We start from the raw sequence: 20,370 nt of genomic DNA, 5'->3' as shown, positions 1-20,370 counted from the left end.
ACTGTTTTCTATGAGTTCTTGCTGGTCATAATCAAAAAATCAGAAAAATATGCATTTTGTGGTTCAAAATAATACATTAAAACACGTAAAACATGAAAAAACAAAGAAAAATGATGGTTTTTGGTATAAAAATGGGAAAGTAAATAGGAACACCAACTAAACTTTCATTTTTCTGCAAGAAGGAACTAAGGGCCACAGCCCATAACCTGTTTTGAATTTTTAGTAATTAGATAATGCAGAAAAATAAGAAAAAATACAAGAAAACGGTGGAAAAACCCTTTAAAAATAGGGAAAAAATACATTTTGGGTTTCGAAAAATAAGGATAAATAAGAGCAATGTTTGTGAATGTTTGTGGGGACTGAAGCATGAGGATTTGCCTCAGTTCAACCCCACCTTCTTGTTCTAGTGTGTTTTTTTCCAATTTTTTCACATAAAATGATGTCAAAATACATTATAAACCTATCCAACAATGCAATACTTAAACGGGGAAGGATAGAGGAGTTGAAATATGTCTAAATGCCGTGTGAGATGATGGTAAAGTTTCTGATTTCTATGCATAGCATTTAGGACGGATGATAATTTAAATTAAGAGCTTAGTAGCACGAGGATCACCTCGGTGCTAGGCCCATGCAACGAAGCACGAACGGTAGTTGGAAACCATTAAAAGAATGTTTTACACTTGTGCACGATACTGTTTGCTAAATGTTTGAGCACTAGGCATCCACCAAATGCATAGAGCATGAAAAGAGTTTAAAAAATATCAGTGACCAGCTCCTGGACATGCATTGCAATTGGTTTATTAGAACCTGACCTACGATGAGACAATGAGGTACCCATGCTGTAGGCTAGTCGTGGGGTCTAGGGGAAAGAGAAGTAAGGTCAATGGTACATTCCTGGACACGCTTATTTGGTACCTTGAGCGACGTTTGTGCGATATGTCTATATGTTGAGCGACGCATCGAGGGGCCAATCCCCAAGGTGTAGGAGAGTCGCAAAGGGTTGACGGCATTCAGCCATAGGAGGAACCCCATGTGTATGTGATTCGAGCCTTTTGGCTATGTGAAAGGGACTCCCTCTGAGGAGTAATATTGGGTTAGGATCAATTGGACTACAACGTATTACAAACGCAATGTTTAGGAAGGCAGAGATTTTGATAGACGCTCCTGGCCGCGAGGCCGAGGGGTTGTCTTGTGCGTAGTGACGAGGACCGACTAGTACATGAGCCAGTGCCGGCCCGTTTTTAGGTCCATCAAACACAACAAATACAGACCAAGACAGCCCAGTCAAAAAGTGAATGAAGAAGCTCATTTGGAATAGTGTAGGATAAGGCATACTTAGAAAAGGAGGGAGCTCCACCTACGTCGATGAGGTTTTCTCAAGGATGAGGGCAGCCCTGTCTTGGATGAAGAATGCTATCTCAAGGATTATGATAAGCATCAAATATTCTAGCAAGGCTCTCTCAAGAATGAGGGAGAACCTCCAAAGTCTCTCACAAGGAAAGCATAAGGCGCAATGTAATTCATTTTATGAGGAATACAGGTTTTTCCCTATGCAAATGGTGAATTCTGAATAGACATAAGTAAAATATAAGGTGTAATATCCCCCGTACCCCCCCCCATGCCTCCCCCGTGAGAACCTCCCCTTAATTTTTTTAAAAATTTAGGATAATTTTTTTAACTCTCCCTCTCTCCCTGCCAACAGCATGTGGGGGAGAGAGAGAGTGTGTGTGAGTAAAGAGGAAGAGAGGGGGGATGCAGCCCCCAGGTGAAAGGGGTGGCGGCCGTTAACGGCCGTCTCCCCCCCATACCACCTTTGTCCCCCTCTTTAAAAAGGGGATCCCTCCCCTCCCTCCTGAACAGCAGCCCCCTCCTCGTCCTCAGCACGCAACCCACCCCCTCGTCGTTGACAGCAGCCTCCCTCCCCCCCCCCCCCCCCTCGTCGTCAGGAAACAAACCACCCCCCCTCAGTGATAAAAAAACCCCCCCTTCCCCTCCTCATCATCATCAAGTGAGAGAGAGAGAGAGAGAGAGAGAGAGAGAAGAGAGAGAAGAGAGGGAGAGAGGGAGAGAGAGAGAGAGAGAGAAGAGAGAGAAGAGAGAGAGAGAAGCTTTTGGAAGCTTCTCCCCCTCCTTAAAGAGAGGTCGCACACCCCTCTTGATATTTCTGAAAATACGCCCTCCCCCTTTTCTCCACTCAAGGGGAGGCGGTGAGAATTTTGCATAGGAGAGTGCGGGAATTCTATCTCTCGTACACGCATCTTCGTATGGTCCCGAAGCATAGTTCCACAAAGATGGCCGAAAACCCTGCAAGTGTGGATGGAGGTTCGAAACAAGGTGGCACCGCAACCGCGAATGGTTCATCATGCATTAATACCACTCGAATCAAGGCATCACTCCAAACCCAGGTTGCTCTATTATTAAATCATAGGTTATAATTATCACGGTGAAAAATCATATTCACATGCATCACATTGATTGCGTGTTTGATAATTTCCTAGATATGAACTTAGTTATGATGTATGTAACAAACAATATAATTTTCATTGTAAGATGACATCATAATAGGTGAAATTGATCAGATAATTGCATCGTAAATTACCAAAAATATATTGCATGAATTCCTGCATAAAGTGCATTGCTTGTTGCAAAATTTCTTTCTTAAAATGCATTTCAAAGGACATTGAAAGAAACAAAGTGCATCTCCATATCACAAGATGGATTCTAAGGTACATGTAATAAGATACAAAAAAGATTAAAGCGCAACTAGTCTCATACTATATTTACATTAAGTTATAAAGATCACATCTTCCAAGAAGGTTATAGATCGTGTAAATAATTACATAGAGGATAATGTTAAGATTGCATGCATAGAAAGTACATTCGCATGTGTGGCTTAAAATATCATATGGATTATATCACAATTGTAAGCATTGAAATGAAGGCATGGCATTACGTTGTGTGCATTAAAGTTGTTGAGGAAATTCAACGTTGTTTGTAATCTACCAAATGGGACTGAGATCCATGAGTCCCATGTTAAAGTCCTTGGTGACTTCAAGAGGGATAGGTAAAAGCTTAAGCGCCTGTGAGTATTATTAGGAGAGCTTAAGAAGAATACACTTAAGACAGAGTAGGAACTGTTTTAAATAGAACCATCTTGACCAACTATGGCCAAGGGGATAGACAATCTTGATCAATTAAGATCAAAGATAAAGGTACATAGGTAGTACAAGGGATCTAGGAGATAACCAACAAGTTGACCAATTGAGGACGAGGGTATTGTCCATGATCTATTTTACAAGGAGGCCCAAGGTAAGGATAATTAGGGTCGGTAGGGTACAAACCCTAACCCAAAGAAAAAGGGGAAACAAGCAACCTAGCTTACCAAGCCCCTGGAATCTCGCCAAGTCGTGAACGATCCCAGATCGAATGCTGGGAGCATTCGGGAAGAAGGAATCACACCTTAGAAGTTGGTCGTACAAACGACCACTGAAATGATCGTGATTGTACACTTAGGTACATTATTTGAACTTCTTTGCTCAAGAAACTAATTCAAGGCATGTTAACCCCAACACGAAGAAAGCAAAAGAAAGTGGAAAAGATGCAGGGCAAAGGCAGAAAAAAGGTAGCCCGGCTGAAGAAAGAAGAGGAAAAAAGACCAAAAGCGCAAGGGCAACCTTAAAAGTCCAAGGCAAAGGCAAAAGGAAAAATGCGCATTTTAAAATAAAAAGGCACACCCTGAAATCTTGTAAAAGAGCACCGGGCTCTCACCCGTGCAATTTGTAAATGTAAATAGGCGGCGGTGGAAAGGAAGCTAGGAAGATAGAATGACAATGAGAAAAGGGGCCTAGGCTAATGGCCGGCCATGTAAAAAAGGGGGATGACCGCCCATGGAAATTAGGGCATGTATATAAAGTTGAAAAGTGAATGAGAAGCTCATTCTTGTGTGTGGCAAAAGCTTCTTCTTTTTCTTCTCTTGTTTCTTGCCTTCTTGCTTGTGCTTGAGAGAGGGATGGAGAGAGTGTGAGGGAGTGAGGGAGTGGGTTCCAGATGCAGTGCCAACAAAACAACGATCTTACCCCATGAATCCCAAACATGCCCATGCAGTGAAGGAGAAGATTGATAAACTCATGAGGGCAAGTTTCATATATGAGATCGAGCACACAGACTGGGTGTCACCTATCGTGATTATCATGAAGAAAAATGGAAAAATCCGAGTATGCATAAACTACAAAAAGGTGAATGCCGCTACGAAAAGGGATAGCTATCCTTTACCTTACACCAAACACATGCTAGAGAGGGTAGCAAGGAAGGAGGCCTACAGTTTTCTGGATGGTTTCTCGGGTTACAATCAAGTGCAAGTGCACCTTGATGACAGGTACAAGAGATGCTTAGGCGTGAATTAGAAGTGTTCGTAGACGACCTATGTTTACACTCTAGTTGGACTGAACACTTGAAGAAATTGAGAGTTGTCTTTGAAAGGTGTAGGCTGTACCACCTCTCGCTAAACCCCTTAAAGTGCCAGTTCTGGGTAAAACACGGATGCATCTTGGGGCACGTAGTGTCAAGGAACGGCATTGCTATTGACTTTTCCAAAGTCAATGTCATTGTTGACTTACTGCCACCCGACAACTACAAGGGAGTTCAGTGCTTCTTGGGACACACTGGATATTACCGACGATTTGTGCTAAATTATGCATTAATAGCTAGACCTTTGTACAAGCTATTGATAGTGTTTGAGTGGACGGAGGAGTGCTAGTGCGCATACGAAGAATTGAAAAAGGCTCTTACGACTGCACCAATCTTGCGAGCCCCAGACTGGAACGTAACGTTCCATGTGCACATAGACGCCTCTAAGTTCGCTATTGGAGCCGTACTATGCCAGCCTCGTGAGCATAACTTGGATTATCCAGTGAGTTTTGCCAGCAGGAAGCTCACAGAGACCGAGATGAACTATTCCACGATGGAAAGGGAGGGGTTGGCCATGGTATTTGCGGTAAAGAAATTTAGGCATTACCTGTTGGCCACTCCCTTTGTCTTCTTTGTTGACCATCAAGCCCTACTATATCTTGTGAACAAGCCTTGTGCTACGGGGCGCATAACTAGATGGTTACTCCTTTTACTGGAGTTTGACTTCTCTGTGGTTGTACGCAAAGGGAAGCAGCACTACATGGCTGACCACATGTCTCGCATACCCATAGGAGAAGCCCTTAGACAAGGCGTGCCTGACGATTTGCCGGACACCCATCTTTTTAAATTGTCTAGTGAACAAGAATTATTTAGAGCGGATCTGACACCATATTGGGCCGATGACATAGTGCAAGTGCTAGAAAATGGACTACCAAAGTGACCCATTGAGAAGGCCAGGCTGAGAAGACTTATCTTGAAAATTCAGCCATACAAACTGATAGCTGGCCAGCTCTACAGGTTGAGACAAGACGGTTTATTGCGCAAATGCATGTGTGAGCACGAGATGCACGACGCATTAAACGAAGCACATGGAGGAATCGCTGGAGAGAACACTTTAGTGGGGACACAACAGCCTGAAAGGTGCTACAATCCCAGCTATGGTGGCCCACCCTATTCCGCGATGCAGTTAAATTTGTAAAGCACTGCGATGAGTGCCAAAGAACCAAAGTGCCTGTGCGAAAGGACAAGATGGAGTTGACCCTGTCATAGCCCGACAACCCTTTGAAAAATGGGGCATCGATTTTATTGGACCTGTCAGTCCTCCAGCACAATATTCCCAAGCTCGATACATCATAGTGGGCGACCGACTATTTTACGAAATGGGCAAAGGCACGAGCCATGAGGAAGAGCGATGCTAGGACCACCACAAAGTTCCTATGGGAGCAGGCCATTTCAAGGTTTGGCTATCCAATCAAACTTGTAAGCGACCAAGGCACACACTTCATTAACGAAGTGATTGCCCACTTGCTCTCTACCTTCCTAATAATTCATCGGAAGTCCTCTCCCTATTACCCTCAGGCTAATGGCCAAGCCGAATCCACAAATAAAATCCTAATCAATGTGCTTACAAAAGTCGTGTCTACTTCGAGAAGTGACTGGGACAACAAGCTAATGGCGGCCTTGTGGGCCTATCGCACAGCTTATAAAACGGCTATAGGAGAGACGCCCTTTAGGCTGACATACGGAACTGAAGCCATTTTGCCCTTAGAATTCTTCATCCCTAGTTTGAGGCTAGCAGTCCAGGAGCGTTGGGAGGGAAGAGAGGCTTGGACGAACCACTTAGTGGAACTCGAATGCTTAACGGAGACCCGACTCCTCGCCACTCACTCTCTGATTTGTGAAAAGGCTCGACAAAAGATGTGATTTGACAAGCATGTCAAGCAATGAGACTTCGAACAAAAGGGACCTTGTTCTGCTATACCCGGTAAAAGGACATAAACAGAAGATGAAATTTCGGGGGTTAGGGCCTTTCAGAGTACGCATGATCGGTAGGATCGGGAATGTCGAGTTGGAGACACTTGACGGTGAAGGAATAGGCTTTTTTAATGGCAGCCGCATTAAGAAGTACTATCCTCCTTCACATCCATTACATGAGCCACCCATGCTAGAACCCCCACTGAATGTCCGCATGGCTACTGTAACTGACCTTACAGATTAGGACGAACAGGCAGTGGCACCAATGTACCTGCGGATCATAGTCGCAGCAGGAGCGGTGTATTCTTTCGAGGCCTTGATTGATGAAGGTGCCGACTACATCTTGACGCATGACCATTGGACATGCATTGGTCAACCGCAACTACAGCCCACTAACGCTAAACTCACCCCGTTTGGGGGCACCGCTTACCCACTAGGGAAGTGCACGGTGGTCGTTTCCATCGAGTCTGAGAGTTTACCAGCCTTCTTCCATGTGTTACCTGACAATAAAGGAGCTAGTAATGTGTCGCTATTGGGTCGCACTTTCAAGAAGCAAACCAACTGTAATGTGGATTACAACCTAAACCGCATACATCTTGCTATCAGCAATGTGCGCATAGTGACAACCTTCAGCAAGGGCTGTCTTAATTCCCCCACTTTTACGAAGCCACCGGTAGAAACCCCTACGACCACGCTTCAAACCGAGTCTGAACAGACGGAAGCTACGGCCTCGGGTCGGGCTCCCAACCCCAGGCCCAAACCCACAAGAGCACTTACAAGGCTAAAGAGTCCAAGTTTCTATGGGTGCCGGAACGGCAAAAACCACATCCGGGTAGACCACCCAAGTATGATCCTAAATGTCAAAATTATCAACCGTCCCGACCCAAGAGGCAGTCTAGGCGCTAACGCCATAGACGCACAACCACGCCGCGCTAGATTCCCAAAGATCTCTTGTAGGAATAAGGATACTACGAGGCAATTCCTGGATTTGGGTGTCTAAAAATGGCCAGCTAAGAAGCTCATCTACAAGCAATCTCACCCTAATGAGAGAGACTTGCACAAGTGGCGCCCAGAACACAGTTAGCAGGCCAGGTCTAGCAGTGGCTAGCAAGCCTCAGCTCATCTATCGACCAAAGCAAATGCCACAGGCCTTGAACCTACCTAATCCTAAGAACTTACAAACCACTATGACTGCTCACTCAAAACCTAGTACAATCCCCATGCCTCTAGAGCTTCCTGCAGCATCTCAAAGTGCTTCAGAATGCGAGGCCCAACTCATGACACCGATGAGGAATCACAACTATCCAGTCCAGTTGCACCAGCCCCGCCATCGGGTCTTAAACCTTCATACGCAATACGACCTTTCCTCTCTTTGGCTAAGAACCTGGCCGCAACTTCTGGGGATGACTTAATAACCTGCATTAAAATGTTAGATGAAACTTTCACTACATTTTCTAGAAGCTACGAGAGGCTAGACCTAGGCCTTCTTGATGAAACGCTTGCTTCAGATGTTCATGTATTACCATGCACTTGGGAGGAATACGAACTTATGACCACTAAAGCTCCCAAAATTATTGCCGAACTGATAGCAAACGATGAAATCTCGAAGAATCAAGGTGCACTCAGAAGACTTATCACTTCTTATCGTAAGCCTCCTCGTTCTGCTCCTGAACAAGAGTTGCAAGAGCTCCAGCAGATGGCAAGCTCACCTTCCACGTTCTTGCAGCAATGGTTTACGCTAAGGATCCAATGGGAGAAAAAAGGGTGTCGCATAATGACCAATGCTGAGCAATGCAGGGCAATTAAAACTATCAAATATGACCCCACTTATGTGGCACCTATCTCGTTTAGGGTCTTGTCCATCACCCGTAATCAGCATTTGGACAACCATGTGCTCACCCACCCCTACATTGACCAATTCCTCACCAAAGAGGAATTACATGTTGCCAGTCGCCTCAATATCGGAGATCTCTTCCACGACGTTTTGACCTATATTTCCCAAGTCTCCATCCAACCATCTACTCTAGCCCAACTCAAATACAATCCAAGCTTCTATGATTGGCTATTGGCTAGGTAAGTCAACCCACACGAAACAGTGCTTACCTCGTCCTTCCTATGCTAATCCTAGGAAGGATTCTTTGAAAGATCCCCGACAGAGGGGGGAGCAATGTGAGCAAGAGCAGAGCAAAAATGAAAAGTTATGCTATCTAGCTAGCAGATTGTTATAATTAAGAAAGTTTCTACGAAAGAATACTGCAGAGTAAAACAATAGCAATGGTTAAGCCCCTAAGCAAGTGTACCCATTTTGGGCCCATATATTTTTCTCTCAAACTTAGTTCTAATTAGAAATAAGCCGATTGTTAGGCATTAATGTTGGCATGGTATGTTGACAGGTCACAACCATGGCAGGACAGGACAAAGGAGGCAAACTACCATTATGTGAAGAGGAAATGACCAAATTCGGCATCAACATCGAGACACGCAGATTCAGTCAGTTCACTTTCAAGCACACACTGAATCTGGACGAGGCCATCCTGGAGGAACCTGCGATCAAAGACTTAGTGGAAAGATGCCACCTCCATAAGTACGTGGAGAAGGTGGGGCAGGCTGTGGATTACAGCATGTGCGCGGATTTCTTGAGGAACTTTGACAAAAGCAGAAACTGTGGCACCGTCACAGTAAGGACGGGGGAGCAAGAAAGAAGAATCGAAGTGTCCCTCAATGCAGCAATCATAGAAAAGGCCCTGGGGCTTGTGCTAAAGAAAGAGAGAAGGCCGAGACGAGATGTTTACACCATGTTGGGGGTCAAGAAAGAAGTGGTGCATACTGTGGATGGAATCAGCTTGGCTGACATCCCAGACCCATAGGTGAAATTACAAGCAAAGATGATCCATACCCTCTTCTCGGGCCAGCGTTACAATGCCTGATGAACAGGATTGGGGTCCCACTATTGGAAAGCATAGCAGCAGGAGTCCCTGAAGAAATAGACTGGAATGGATTCGTACAGAAGACCATTCAAAGTTCAGCTACCCTCCTCACTCCAGCGGAAGCACCAGCAGGAGGAGAATCCCCTGCCTCAACCGCGCACTCCACAAGGAAGAAACCTGCGTCAAAAGCAGCTACAATCAGATATGGGGGCATCCTGACAGCCATCATAGACGAAGCAATAAAGAATGAGGGCGTCATGAATGAGGAAGCTACGCATCAAAGCCCGCCTCACCATAAAGGAGGGGAATCAAGCGAAAGAACGGTAAGCGACAAGGGAGAGCAGGAAGTGCCGCCTCCACGAGCAAGCAAACCCGAAGAACAAAGCTGAAGTGATAGGAGACAGAAGGAGAAGAAGGAGAAATTAAGTAAGGAAGAACGGGCTGACATCAAAAAAGCTAAGAAAGAGTCTCGAAGGGCCGAGGAAGAAAGGAGGAGGAAAGAGGAGGAGGAGCTTGCCAGAATAGGAGAGGAGTCGAAGAAGGCAAAAGAGGACATGAAAAGGAGGGCAGAGGAAAAAGCCAAGGAGCAGCGACTCAAGGAACTGGCCAAACTGGCGAAAGCTACACGAAGGTCAGTGCAAGAGTCCCATGGGGACGGAGAACTTGAACTCACAAGCCCTGGCCATAAAGCCGAAGCCAGCGCAAGTGTGGAAGCAGCGCCGGTGGTCGTAGGCAAGGGCAAGTCCCTCGTACATCCACTCCCTCCCTCCTTTATGCCAACAACAACTGAAACTACGACTGCAACTACTGCACAACCCACGCCTCCCCTCGACACGGCACAGCTCATGACCATGGTGCAGATGCTCGTGAGCAAGGTGGCTGAAATTGTCCCTGAAACTAGATTGAAAAGGCCCACCGCCGGCAGATGCAGAGTCACGGCAAGACCCCAAATGACAAAGGCTGGAGGCATCGACCACCATGCCCAATACTCCCATACCTGCAGTAGACTATGACGCATATGTGGCTGAGTTACTGACACAACTGGACAAGGCAAAAGAAGAAAAGAAAGTGGCCTTGCTGGAACTAGAGAAAGAAAAGGAGACGTCAGCGGCCCTCAGGCTAGAGGTCTCAAGGCAGGAAGCCGACAGACGGAGAGAGATAAAGGCCCTGCAGGACCAACTAGCAGAAAAAACAAAGGAAGCCCAAAACAATGAAAGCCGCCTTAGGCAAAGGCTAGAGGACGAGGAGCAGAGCCTGGTGGCGGAACAAAGGAACCTAAAACTACTGATGCAGCAATACAGTGATCTCCAGCAAAGGGTGGCCCAAGTGGAAAAGCTCTACCGGGAGGTTCAGGAAGGCGAAGCCACTGTTCCACAAGAACATGCCACGAAGCCCCAGTCATGGCAGGAGCAAGAAGAACAGAATAGGCTAATAAGGGAAATCGAATTCCTGAAAAATGAAGGGCCGGGGGTCTCAACAGCGGGCTGAAGCAAAACGACTACAGGATGAAGTGCAGAGATTGCAAGATGCACTGGAGACCTCCTAGGAAGACGTGGAAGCCCTCATGGCCGTGACCTTTAATCAAAAGAGGCTATTCCTTGCCGAAATTCAGAGCCAAGAACAGTTGGTACAAGAGAAATCAGAAATCCTGGCCGAAGCGCACCACAGGCTCAGCGTTGTTGATCAAGCAAGAGGGATCGCTGAAGAATAGCTCGCTTAGAAACTAAGAGAAAGAAACCAGTTATGGTTTTTATCAAATGAGCAGCAACAGGTAGTAACCACCCTGGCGGGCCAGCTAGAGGAATAAAGGCAAAGGATGGATGAGAGAGCCATGGAGTGGGAAAGAAAAAACTTTGACAGGGTAAGGGACTTAACAGAACGCCTGGCGGTTGGCAGAGTGCGAATGAATGCTTGCCAAAGCTAGGGTTGAGGCTACAGAGATAACCACTAAGACCCAGCGACAGGCTTTTCTCAACACGGTGCTCCACGTAACGCAAGCCGAGGGCGATGATACAGTGGAACAAGTAAAAAGAAAGTTGGAGCTAAGCACCCAGGCTCTAAGATACGGCCTTCAAGAGCGGGAGCTTCCAACAAGTACAGGAATAACTAAAGAGCAACAATTCTACTACCTGTGCTGTACAGGCCTTTCCACTGTGGAGCTCAAGGAGCTGGGTTTTCAGGAGCAGAAGCAACCACCACCACCACCACTACTCATTCCTCCTGTGGTAGAGCGAAATGTCGAAGAGGGCCCGAACTTCGAGCAAGATGATGACAAAGAGCCACAAAGGATGCCGAGTCCGCCTCAACCCGAGATCCCACAGGAGGAACCTGCCGATGTCGAGCTACCTGAACACATAATTGCAGCAAGGAGAAGGAGGCAAGAGTTAGCAGAGGAGGCCCAACGCCAAGCGCATACTTCCATGACAACTACCTGAGGAGCCCATGCCACTGAGAAATGATACACATCCTATAGATTGGCCCCAGGAGTTGGTCATTTGGTGCCAGAGAGAGCTACATAAGAGGCCATTTGAGCTTTCATTCGCTTTTCCACGCTCCCTGGACAGGGCCCTACCTTTAGGAGTCGTAGCCAAGATCAAAGATCTGGCTAATGAACTTGCAAATAGATGGATGGAAGAACAAAGCATGATAATGACTAGGTGGAGACAAGAGCCACGAGAATACTGGGAAGACAAGGTCAGTCTGGTTCCCAAATCCGTCCAAGGCTAGAGGCACAGCCGAAATGGCGGAGGAGGATTTAGGACACCAATTTTGATGCCTGGACCGCATTTTGTAGCTCCCTCCCCGAAGAGCGTAACGATCCCATCTACATGCCTTACCCCCGTAGGCATGGAGTGGATTACGACAGAGATTTACATGGGGATTTTGACTTCTCGAAAATCTATAATGTAAATGCTAGAAGCCCGAAGGAGTGCTTAGTATTTAGGGTAGAAGATATACTTCCCTCCATAAATCGTTTTCTTGTAGATTTCTCTTCCTGCCCCGATCCAGCATTCTTAACCACTTGTAATTACCTCCGACTTCTCAAATTCCTACTACTCCAGAAACCTGCAGCAGAGGAAGCCCATCTCCCTCCACTCTTTTTTTATCTTAACCTAGGAATAGATAGTAGAGCCATGACAAGGTTGATGATGCGTGCTACTCTCCTCCATGCCTTCTGCTTAGAGCTATTAGAAAACATGAGTGACACCCGTTTTGCAAGGTGTAATCACCCCTTTTTGTCCACCACTCCCCTAAGAGCTAGAGCCGATATTAAGAAATACCTACAAAGTCGCGCTTTTTTATCACAATGCCTGCGACCGCCCCGTGACTAAATAGGTGCCCCATACCTTGCCCAATGTACTCTCTCTCATTCAAAAAAAAAAAAGAGAAAAGAAAAAAAGAAAAGACAAGAAAAGAAAAGAAAAGAAAGTGCTTGCAGTTTCCATTCACTATTCTGGTGCACCATACTCACTGCATCTAGAGTCCTCTCTAGCCCCTCCCCCACTTCACACTTAGGGCACATCAAGGGCAGGACTATCAGACCTGTCACCCTGAGTTTTGCACAGCACCTCCGAAGCCGCACGAACTGGGTTCTCAAGTGCAGGACATTACCAAGGGCTTGCCCAAGGTTAGACCCATCTCCCAGTTCCACTGGCACGGGTACCATGCACTACACAGTGAGACAGACACACCCCCTAGGAAGTGCACCACTTTTCTGCAGGTTATGTTTGTGTTTCAAGAATGGACTGCTTGGTTGAAGGAGATCATCTACTACATCCTCCAATGACAAGGAATTTTTCTAGGAGTCGGACATGACCCCATTACTGCAACTTCACGTGCTTCGCCGCGAAGGTTTCAATGGCTCAATAGATTTCATGTTGCCAATCATCCGCCTACTGATAGCTGCCATGACTAAACCAAATCAAGCAGAAGAAAAACCTCGTGATGGGCTGCCATTGGCATAGATCTTGGAACCTCGCCGTCCGATGATCCATGCCCACCGCCTCAAGATCTACGGATCGCTTATTAACACCACAAGCCTGAAGACTTTAAACTCAAAACTGACGATCCTCTACTCCTAGACAAGGGTTTTCAGCCCAGGCCACAGCTTTTCAAGGCAAACAGCGTTCGGGGGGGGTTCTCCAGAATAAATCCCTCCAATACCATCCTCCTAAGAAATTGCTTATTGTTTCAAGCGTTTCGGATACTCAAAAGACGACCGGCTCCATAGGGGCGCCAGAACAGTGAGAAAGATGCCGCGAATCGTCAGGAAGCCTAAAGCATGCCGAAATCTCTCCTGGTCATCGTCATCAAACTCCATCACCTCTCATTCCCCAGCCTCAGTGTCATCTACCCACCAGTTACACCTAGCAATAGCATCCTCTATCCCACTACTTCCCACCACAGTGCCATGGGACTGGCACTCGTCTAGGAGGGGGGTAATGTTAACCCCATTAACCCCAACACAAAGAAAGCAAAAGAAAGTGGAAAAGATGCAGGGCAAAGGCGAAAAAAAGGTAGCCCAGCTGAAGAAAGAAGAGGAAAAAAGACCAAAAGCGCAAGGGCAACCTTAAAAGTCCAAGGCAAATGCAAAAGGGAAAGGACGCATTTTAAAATAAAAAGGTGCACCCTGAAATCTTGTAAAAGAGCACCGGGCTCTCACCCGTGCAATTTGTAAATGTAGACAAGCAGTGGAAAGGAAGCTAGGAAGATAGAAGGACAATGAGAAAAGGGGCCTAGGCTAATGGCCGGCCATGTAAAAAAGGGGGATGACTGCCCATGGAAATTAGGGCATGTATATAAAGTTGAAAAGTGAATGAGAAGCTCATTCTTGTGTGTGGCAAAAGCTTCTTATTTTTCTTCTCTTGTTTCTTGCCTTCTTGCTTGTGCTTGAGAGAGGGATGGAGAGAGTGTGAGGGAGTGAGGGAGTGATTGTGTGAGAGTAAGGGATCTTGGAGAAGAAGCTCTTCATCTTCTCCTCCTCTCTTCTCTTCTCTTGTCTAGTGCGTGGCTATGGAGGATGAAGCTCATGGGAGAGAGATTGAGGTTGCTTGAGCTTGCCTCAAGGATCATGGAGCTACCGGTGTGCAAGAGAGAGGAGGGTACTCGATCGAGCATCAAGGTAAGCTCACTACACCCGTAAGATAGGCATTGCGCGTCGGCTATGTGAGAGGTAGCCATGGCTACTCGGTTCGAAACACTTGAGAAATAAGTGGTCCGTAGGTCTCGGGGTAGAGCTCGAAGCTCCCCTACAAGGAAAACCATCTAATGCTTCAAGTTAAAGGCTTGGAGGGAGTGGTAGGTTCAGTTACCTCCAACTGCCTGCTTAGCCCTATCCAAGGGGGTTGTTACCCGCGCCGGGTATATGGACCAAACTTTCCATGAGAGGTCTCTCGGTGGGTGCTGCTTGGAGCGGGAGGACGCTTGGGTGCCAAGGGAGGCTCTGGCTGTAAATTCCTTGCCTCCAGATCCCACACAAGAGGCCGACGTGACTCGAGATGGGATCTCGAGGCTTGTGTACTAGTCTACGGGCAGAACTTGGAGCAGCAATCCTGCTGATTGTTGGGATAGCCTTCGGGCATGATACTTAATGTATTCTAGGACTATGATAAATAAAGATCAAATATTTGAGAAAGGTACTTGCTTGACATTGTTTTTGTGTCAGTGCCTAAGTTACGTGAAGGAACATGTGTTTAAATTGATTAATTAAGGAAGCTGCTTTTGCATGCCAAACATAATGTGGTAGGTAATTAGATAACTAAGCAACCCGAGAAAAGTGAGGTGGATGTGATTTGGGTCTGTCCTACAAAAGGTGGTCCCAGTTAGCTGGGAACTTTTCTCAAAAGACGTGAAAACCATACTATGAAGACCCTAGAGTCAGTAGAGTTAAAATCCCGATTTATGCTATTTTAGGGGAGCGGAATGGGACTATGCCTTATGGGCAGAGAGGTTGAGCTTTGCATCCCTCTCATTTCCCATTCTCCATGAACCAAGTGCAACGTAAATCCACTTCGACTCTATTGTTCCTACGTAAAGTGGCTCATCAGGAGCTCGACACTAGCTACTGCCTAGAGACTTGGTTGATAGGAAAGAAACCCTGATTTCAGGTCGGTCCTAAGTGGGAACGGCTAGATACTTCTGCTTCAGAGCACACTCGGAAAGACCTAGATCACAAACCTTGTGACATTCCTTGTGAGTGCCAGGTGGTACTTTCTAGACTTTCTTCTCGATGGGCTGCTAAGACGTGTCCCACAAGAGGACGAGCGGACACGTTACAGTTAGTATCAGACCAAACCAACGAGATCTAAAGATTACAAGGAAACTTAATGGAGAAAAATAAAGGGAATAAGGGGATAAACAAGGAAAGGTGAGTAGAATAGAGCAGTATTTTCTATTGAAAACATTTATTTACTCACTTATGGATACTGGGTTACAGAGTCACGAAGCATGGAGCAAGTTCTTGGTATTCTAGGTCATGTTTATGACTGCAATGTATGCTTCAAATTATCGTCAGAGGCTTAACATGATGGATATTCTAGACCGCATCTATAATCCTTCGCCCCTGTATGCAGAGCAAAGATGGATGAGAGATTCAGGAATATACTACATAGCAGCCCACCGACTCGCGTACCTTTATACCAACTTAAAGAGAATCAAGTGGATGGAGGATTTAAAGATCATGAAGCTGTTCATCTTTGTCAAAGCTCACATAAATGCAACTTTGCATGTTAGCGGATGGCAAGTCAAGCAGAACAAGTATGTCTATGAAGAAGTGACCCAAGTGATCTCTGCTGGCAGGATCAAAGTGTTAGGGCACTATGAGAAGAACGGGTATCAAAGGAAGGGATACCCCAAGCCTCCTATGACTTACCATTTCCTGAAAATCCATGACCCCACTCCATATTATTATTCTGTCCCTGTAGCCGATTGTAACACAATCCTATTTTTCCCAAACTGATGTATCAATCAGTCTATCCTACTTATCCAAAATAAATGTACTCAGAGGGATATGCATTCATGAATAAATAAGAATTTTTACAATTGTCTATCTTGATCGTAAATGTTAGCTAAGGTGCTAAGTGATTAAATCACCTAGCTAAAAATTTGTGCTAGTCATATTAACGTAATATGAGAACGTATGATAAGATGTTAACATAAAGAATCTTATGTTCAGATGCAACCCCAAGCACAGGTTCCAAATCCGACTCCTACACTAAGTCCAGCTGTGGCTCAAGAGAAGAAATTCCTTCTCAAACAAATTAATCCACCCAAGTTTGATGGCAAGGGAATGACTGTTCAAGCCGACACCGAGATCTGGATTGAGTCTATGGAGGACTATTTGGAGGCAACAGAAACTGCACCTACTAACCAAGCCATGCTCGCCAAACTTAAGCTTACAGGCAAAGCGAGACTTTGGTGGAAACAGTGGTGCAGAGACCAAGCGATCTCAGAGGGGATAGTCACTTGGGATAAGATTAAGGAAGCTGTGCAAGGGAGGTATCTACCACCTGCCTACCGCACACAAAAGATGAATGAATTCTATGACTTAAAGTAGCTAGGATTATCCCTTGAAGCATATTATTCGAAGTTCATTTCACTTCTAAAGTATGCACCCCCAATGGATACGACACAACACGTGTCAAAATTCTGTGTTGGGTTGAATCCACCCATAAACACTTGATTGGAATCAATGTGCCCAACGGACCTACAAGACACACTCATTCGAGCTACTCCAATAATACAGGAGGTGCAAACCAAACCAAGGTACAATAGGATTTGGCCTTACAAAGATCAGAATAAGGGTATGTCTATGGCTCAGACTAAGAGAGCGCAGGGTCAGAATCAGGACCAAAGAAAGAAAGCTAGGGCCAATGCTGTCAACAACTTTGTCCCAACACAAAGTAATGATCACAACCCACGTTGCTTCCATTGCAACGAGCCCGGACACTTCAAGAGGGAGTGTCCCAAGCTTGGCAGAGGGCATCGCCGGGGGTAATTCCAAGGTCAAAATAGAGCCGCTCATGGCCAAGGAACCACCGTTATGGCCAGAGGCAGAACCTCCAGTGTTTCCAACAAGGAGCTGGACAATGAAGAAGATCCATCCATGGATGCTGACATTGAGAGGGCAATGGTTCACGCCACTCGTTACAAGAAGGGTCTAAATCGACAATTCTCGGTGATCCAAACTCCATCAGAATATCAAGGTAAAAGCTTCAAAACCCTAATTGACTATGGCAGTACACATTCATTCATCTCACCAATCTATGCAAAGAGATTAGGGATAGCCACAATAGATGCACCTACCTTACTTGTGGAATTAGCAAATGGTCATGAAGTCACTTGTACTAGGCAAATTGCTAAGGTGAAATTCCTACTGGGTGGGAAGGTAATTTCTGTGAGATTCAGGGTAATGAACCTAGGTGTCCACGAATGTTTACTCGGAATGGATTGGCTAATACCCAATGATGCCCACATCCACTGTGGGAAGGGCTAAGTCTCCTTCTGCAATTCTGAAGGGGAACTAGTCATGACTCAAGGTGAGGCTGGTAAGCCAAAAATACGGTTGGCAAAAGAAACACGAATAATAAAAGGTGTTCAAAAATGCCTACCTATCTATCTGATTAAACTAAATAAGCTAGATCAAAATCAGAAATTCGGAGAAGAACCTTCATGGTTAAAGCAATACGCAAATGTATTCCCTGAAGATCTGACTGAACTTCCTTCCCAAAGGAAAGTCGACCACGAAATCAAACTTGTGCCAGGAACTGCACCGGTCGTAAAGAGGCCATATAAGATATCTATCCCGGAAGCTATCGAACTGAAAGAGCAACTCAATCAACTATTAGATCAAGGCTACATCCGTCCTAGCAGTTCACCATGGGGAGCTCCCGTGTTGTTCCAAAAGAAGAAAGATTGAACGCTTTGCCTATGCATTGACTACAGAGGGTTGAATTAAGCAACCATAAAAAATAAATACCCCATTCCAAGAATAGATGAATTGCTTGACCGCCTTCAAGGAGCAAAGATCTTCTCAAAGATAAATCTCAGATCTGGATATTATTAGATAAGGATCAAGGAAGAAGATATTTCGAAGACCGCATTTAGTACAAGGTATGGACACTTCGAATTCCTAGTGATGTCATTCGGGTTAACAAATGCTCTTGCTACCTTCAACAGGTTAATGTAGGATATCTTTAGGCCCTATCTTGATGACTTTGTACTCGTCTTTTTTTATGATATCCTAGTCTACTCAAAACAAGGAAAGGACCATGAACCCCAGCTTTGCATTGTTCTTGAAACAATGAGAGCACACAAGCTTTATGCCAAGAAGAAGAAGTATGCATTTTTCAAGTGACAGATTAAATATCTGGGATTCGTTGTATTAGCAGAAGGAATTTCAGTAGACCTAGCTAAGGTCAGAGACGTTCTGGAATAGCCAGCACCAACTTCTGTCAAAGAAATACGTAGTTTTCTTGGGTTGATAGGATGGTACAGAATTTTCATCAAAGACTATGCTTTGATTGCAGCACCTCTGACTGATCTACTAAAGAAGCAAGTAGCAATTGCATGGTCACCTACTGAACAGATCAGCTTTGACAAACTAAAGCAAAGCTTAGTATCAACACCCATCCTAAAACTTCCTGATCTTAGTAAGGAGTTGAAGTGGTAACTGATGCTAGCTCACTTGCTTTAGGATGTGTACTTATGCAAGAAGGTCATCTCGTAGCATATTCTTCAAGAAAATTGAGGACCCATGAAAGAAATTATGCTACCCATGACCTGGAGTTATTGGCTGTCATCCATGCTCTCAAATTTTGGAGACATTACTTGCTAGGTAACAAATTTTCCTTAGTAACGGACCACAAGAGTCTTAAATGGATTTTCACCTAGAATGAGCTCAATATGAGGCAACGTTGATGAATCGAAGTACTGGGAGAATACGATTTTGAAATACAATATAGGCCTAGAAAAGAGAATGTAGTTGCTGATGCACTCAGTTCCAAGGCATTTCTAAATTCTCTCATTTTGCAAGATCCATCAACAGCAAGGTCTCTAGCCACAAAGGTATCAATGCCAAACAACCCAATTCTTGAGCTAGCAAAAGAAGGGGCATATCGTGACCCAGTCTATCAGAAAATGCTAAGGGAGATCCCCATCAAGGATCAGGACCCGAAGCTAAAGACGAAGTATCACCATTAGTAGTGGGCTTGTTTACTTTAGGACAAGATTATGTATCCCTGCAAGCCAAACTCTCAAGCAGAAGATATTGTGGGAAGCGCATGACTCCCCTTTCTCAAGACATCCTGATTATGCCAAGACCCTTAATGCGGTCAGAAAGAGCTATTATTGGGAAAGGCTCAAGGGAGACGTATTCAAATATCTCACAGAATGTTTGTCTTGTCAACACATTAAGGCAAAACATGTTAAAATGCCTGGGAAATTGCAACCACTTGACATTCCACAAATGAAATGGAAGTTCATTAGTATGGACTTCATTGTTGGCTTACCCCAAGTTCAGGGAGGATATAACTCTATTATGATTGTAGTAGATATGCTCTCCAAGGTTGCACATCTCATCCCTGTCAAGACGAACTATAAAGCTTCAAACATCGCAAGATTATTCATCAAGGAAATATTCAAACTTCATGGGTTACCCAAAAGAATCATTAGTGATCGTGACTCTCTTTTCACATCACACTTCTGGAGGGCTATCTTTGAGGCTATTGGAACTCAACTATGCTTCAGTACAGCTTACCATTCCCAAACTGATGGTCAAACAGAACGAGTCAATCAAGTCATTCAAGATATTCTTAGGGCATACTGCTGTCACGAACCCAAAAAGTGGATTTAGTACTTACCACCCAACTGGTTGAGTTTGCCTACAATGCTTCTTACCAACAGAGTATTCAGATGACCCCTTTCCAAGCATTTTATGGGCATGATTGTCATACCCCTTTGAACTTCTCAGATCCAATTTTGAGGGTAGAAGCTTCAAGATAGATGTTGAAAGACATGGATGATCAAATCAAATCAATAAGACAAGACATCCAAGCTGCCAAGG

Source organism: Lygodium microphyllum, unplaced genomic scaffold, assembly GCF_053477565.2.
Source record: "Lygodium microphyllum isolate KBCC unplaced genomic scaffold, Lygodium_microphyllum_v1.1.10 scaffold_34, whole genome shotgun sequence".
Classification (NCBI taxonomy): Eukaryota; Viridiplantae; Streptophyta; class Polypodiopsida; order Schizaeales; family Lygodiaceae; genus Lygodium; species Lygodium microphyllum.
Note: the sequence above shows the minus strand (reverse complement) of the source record.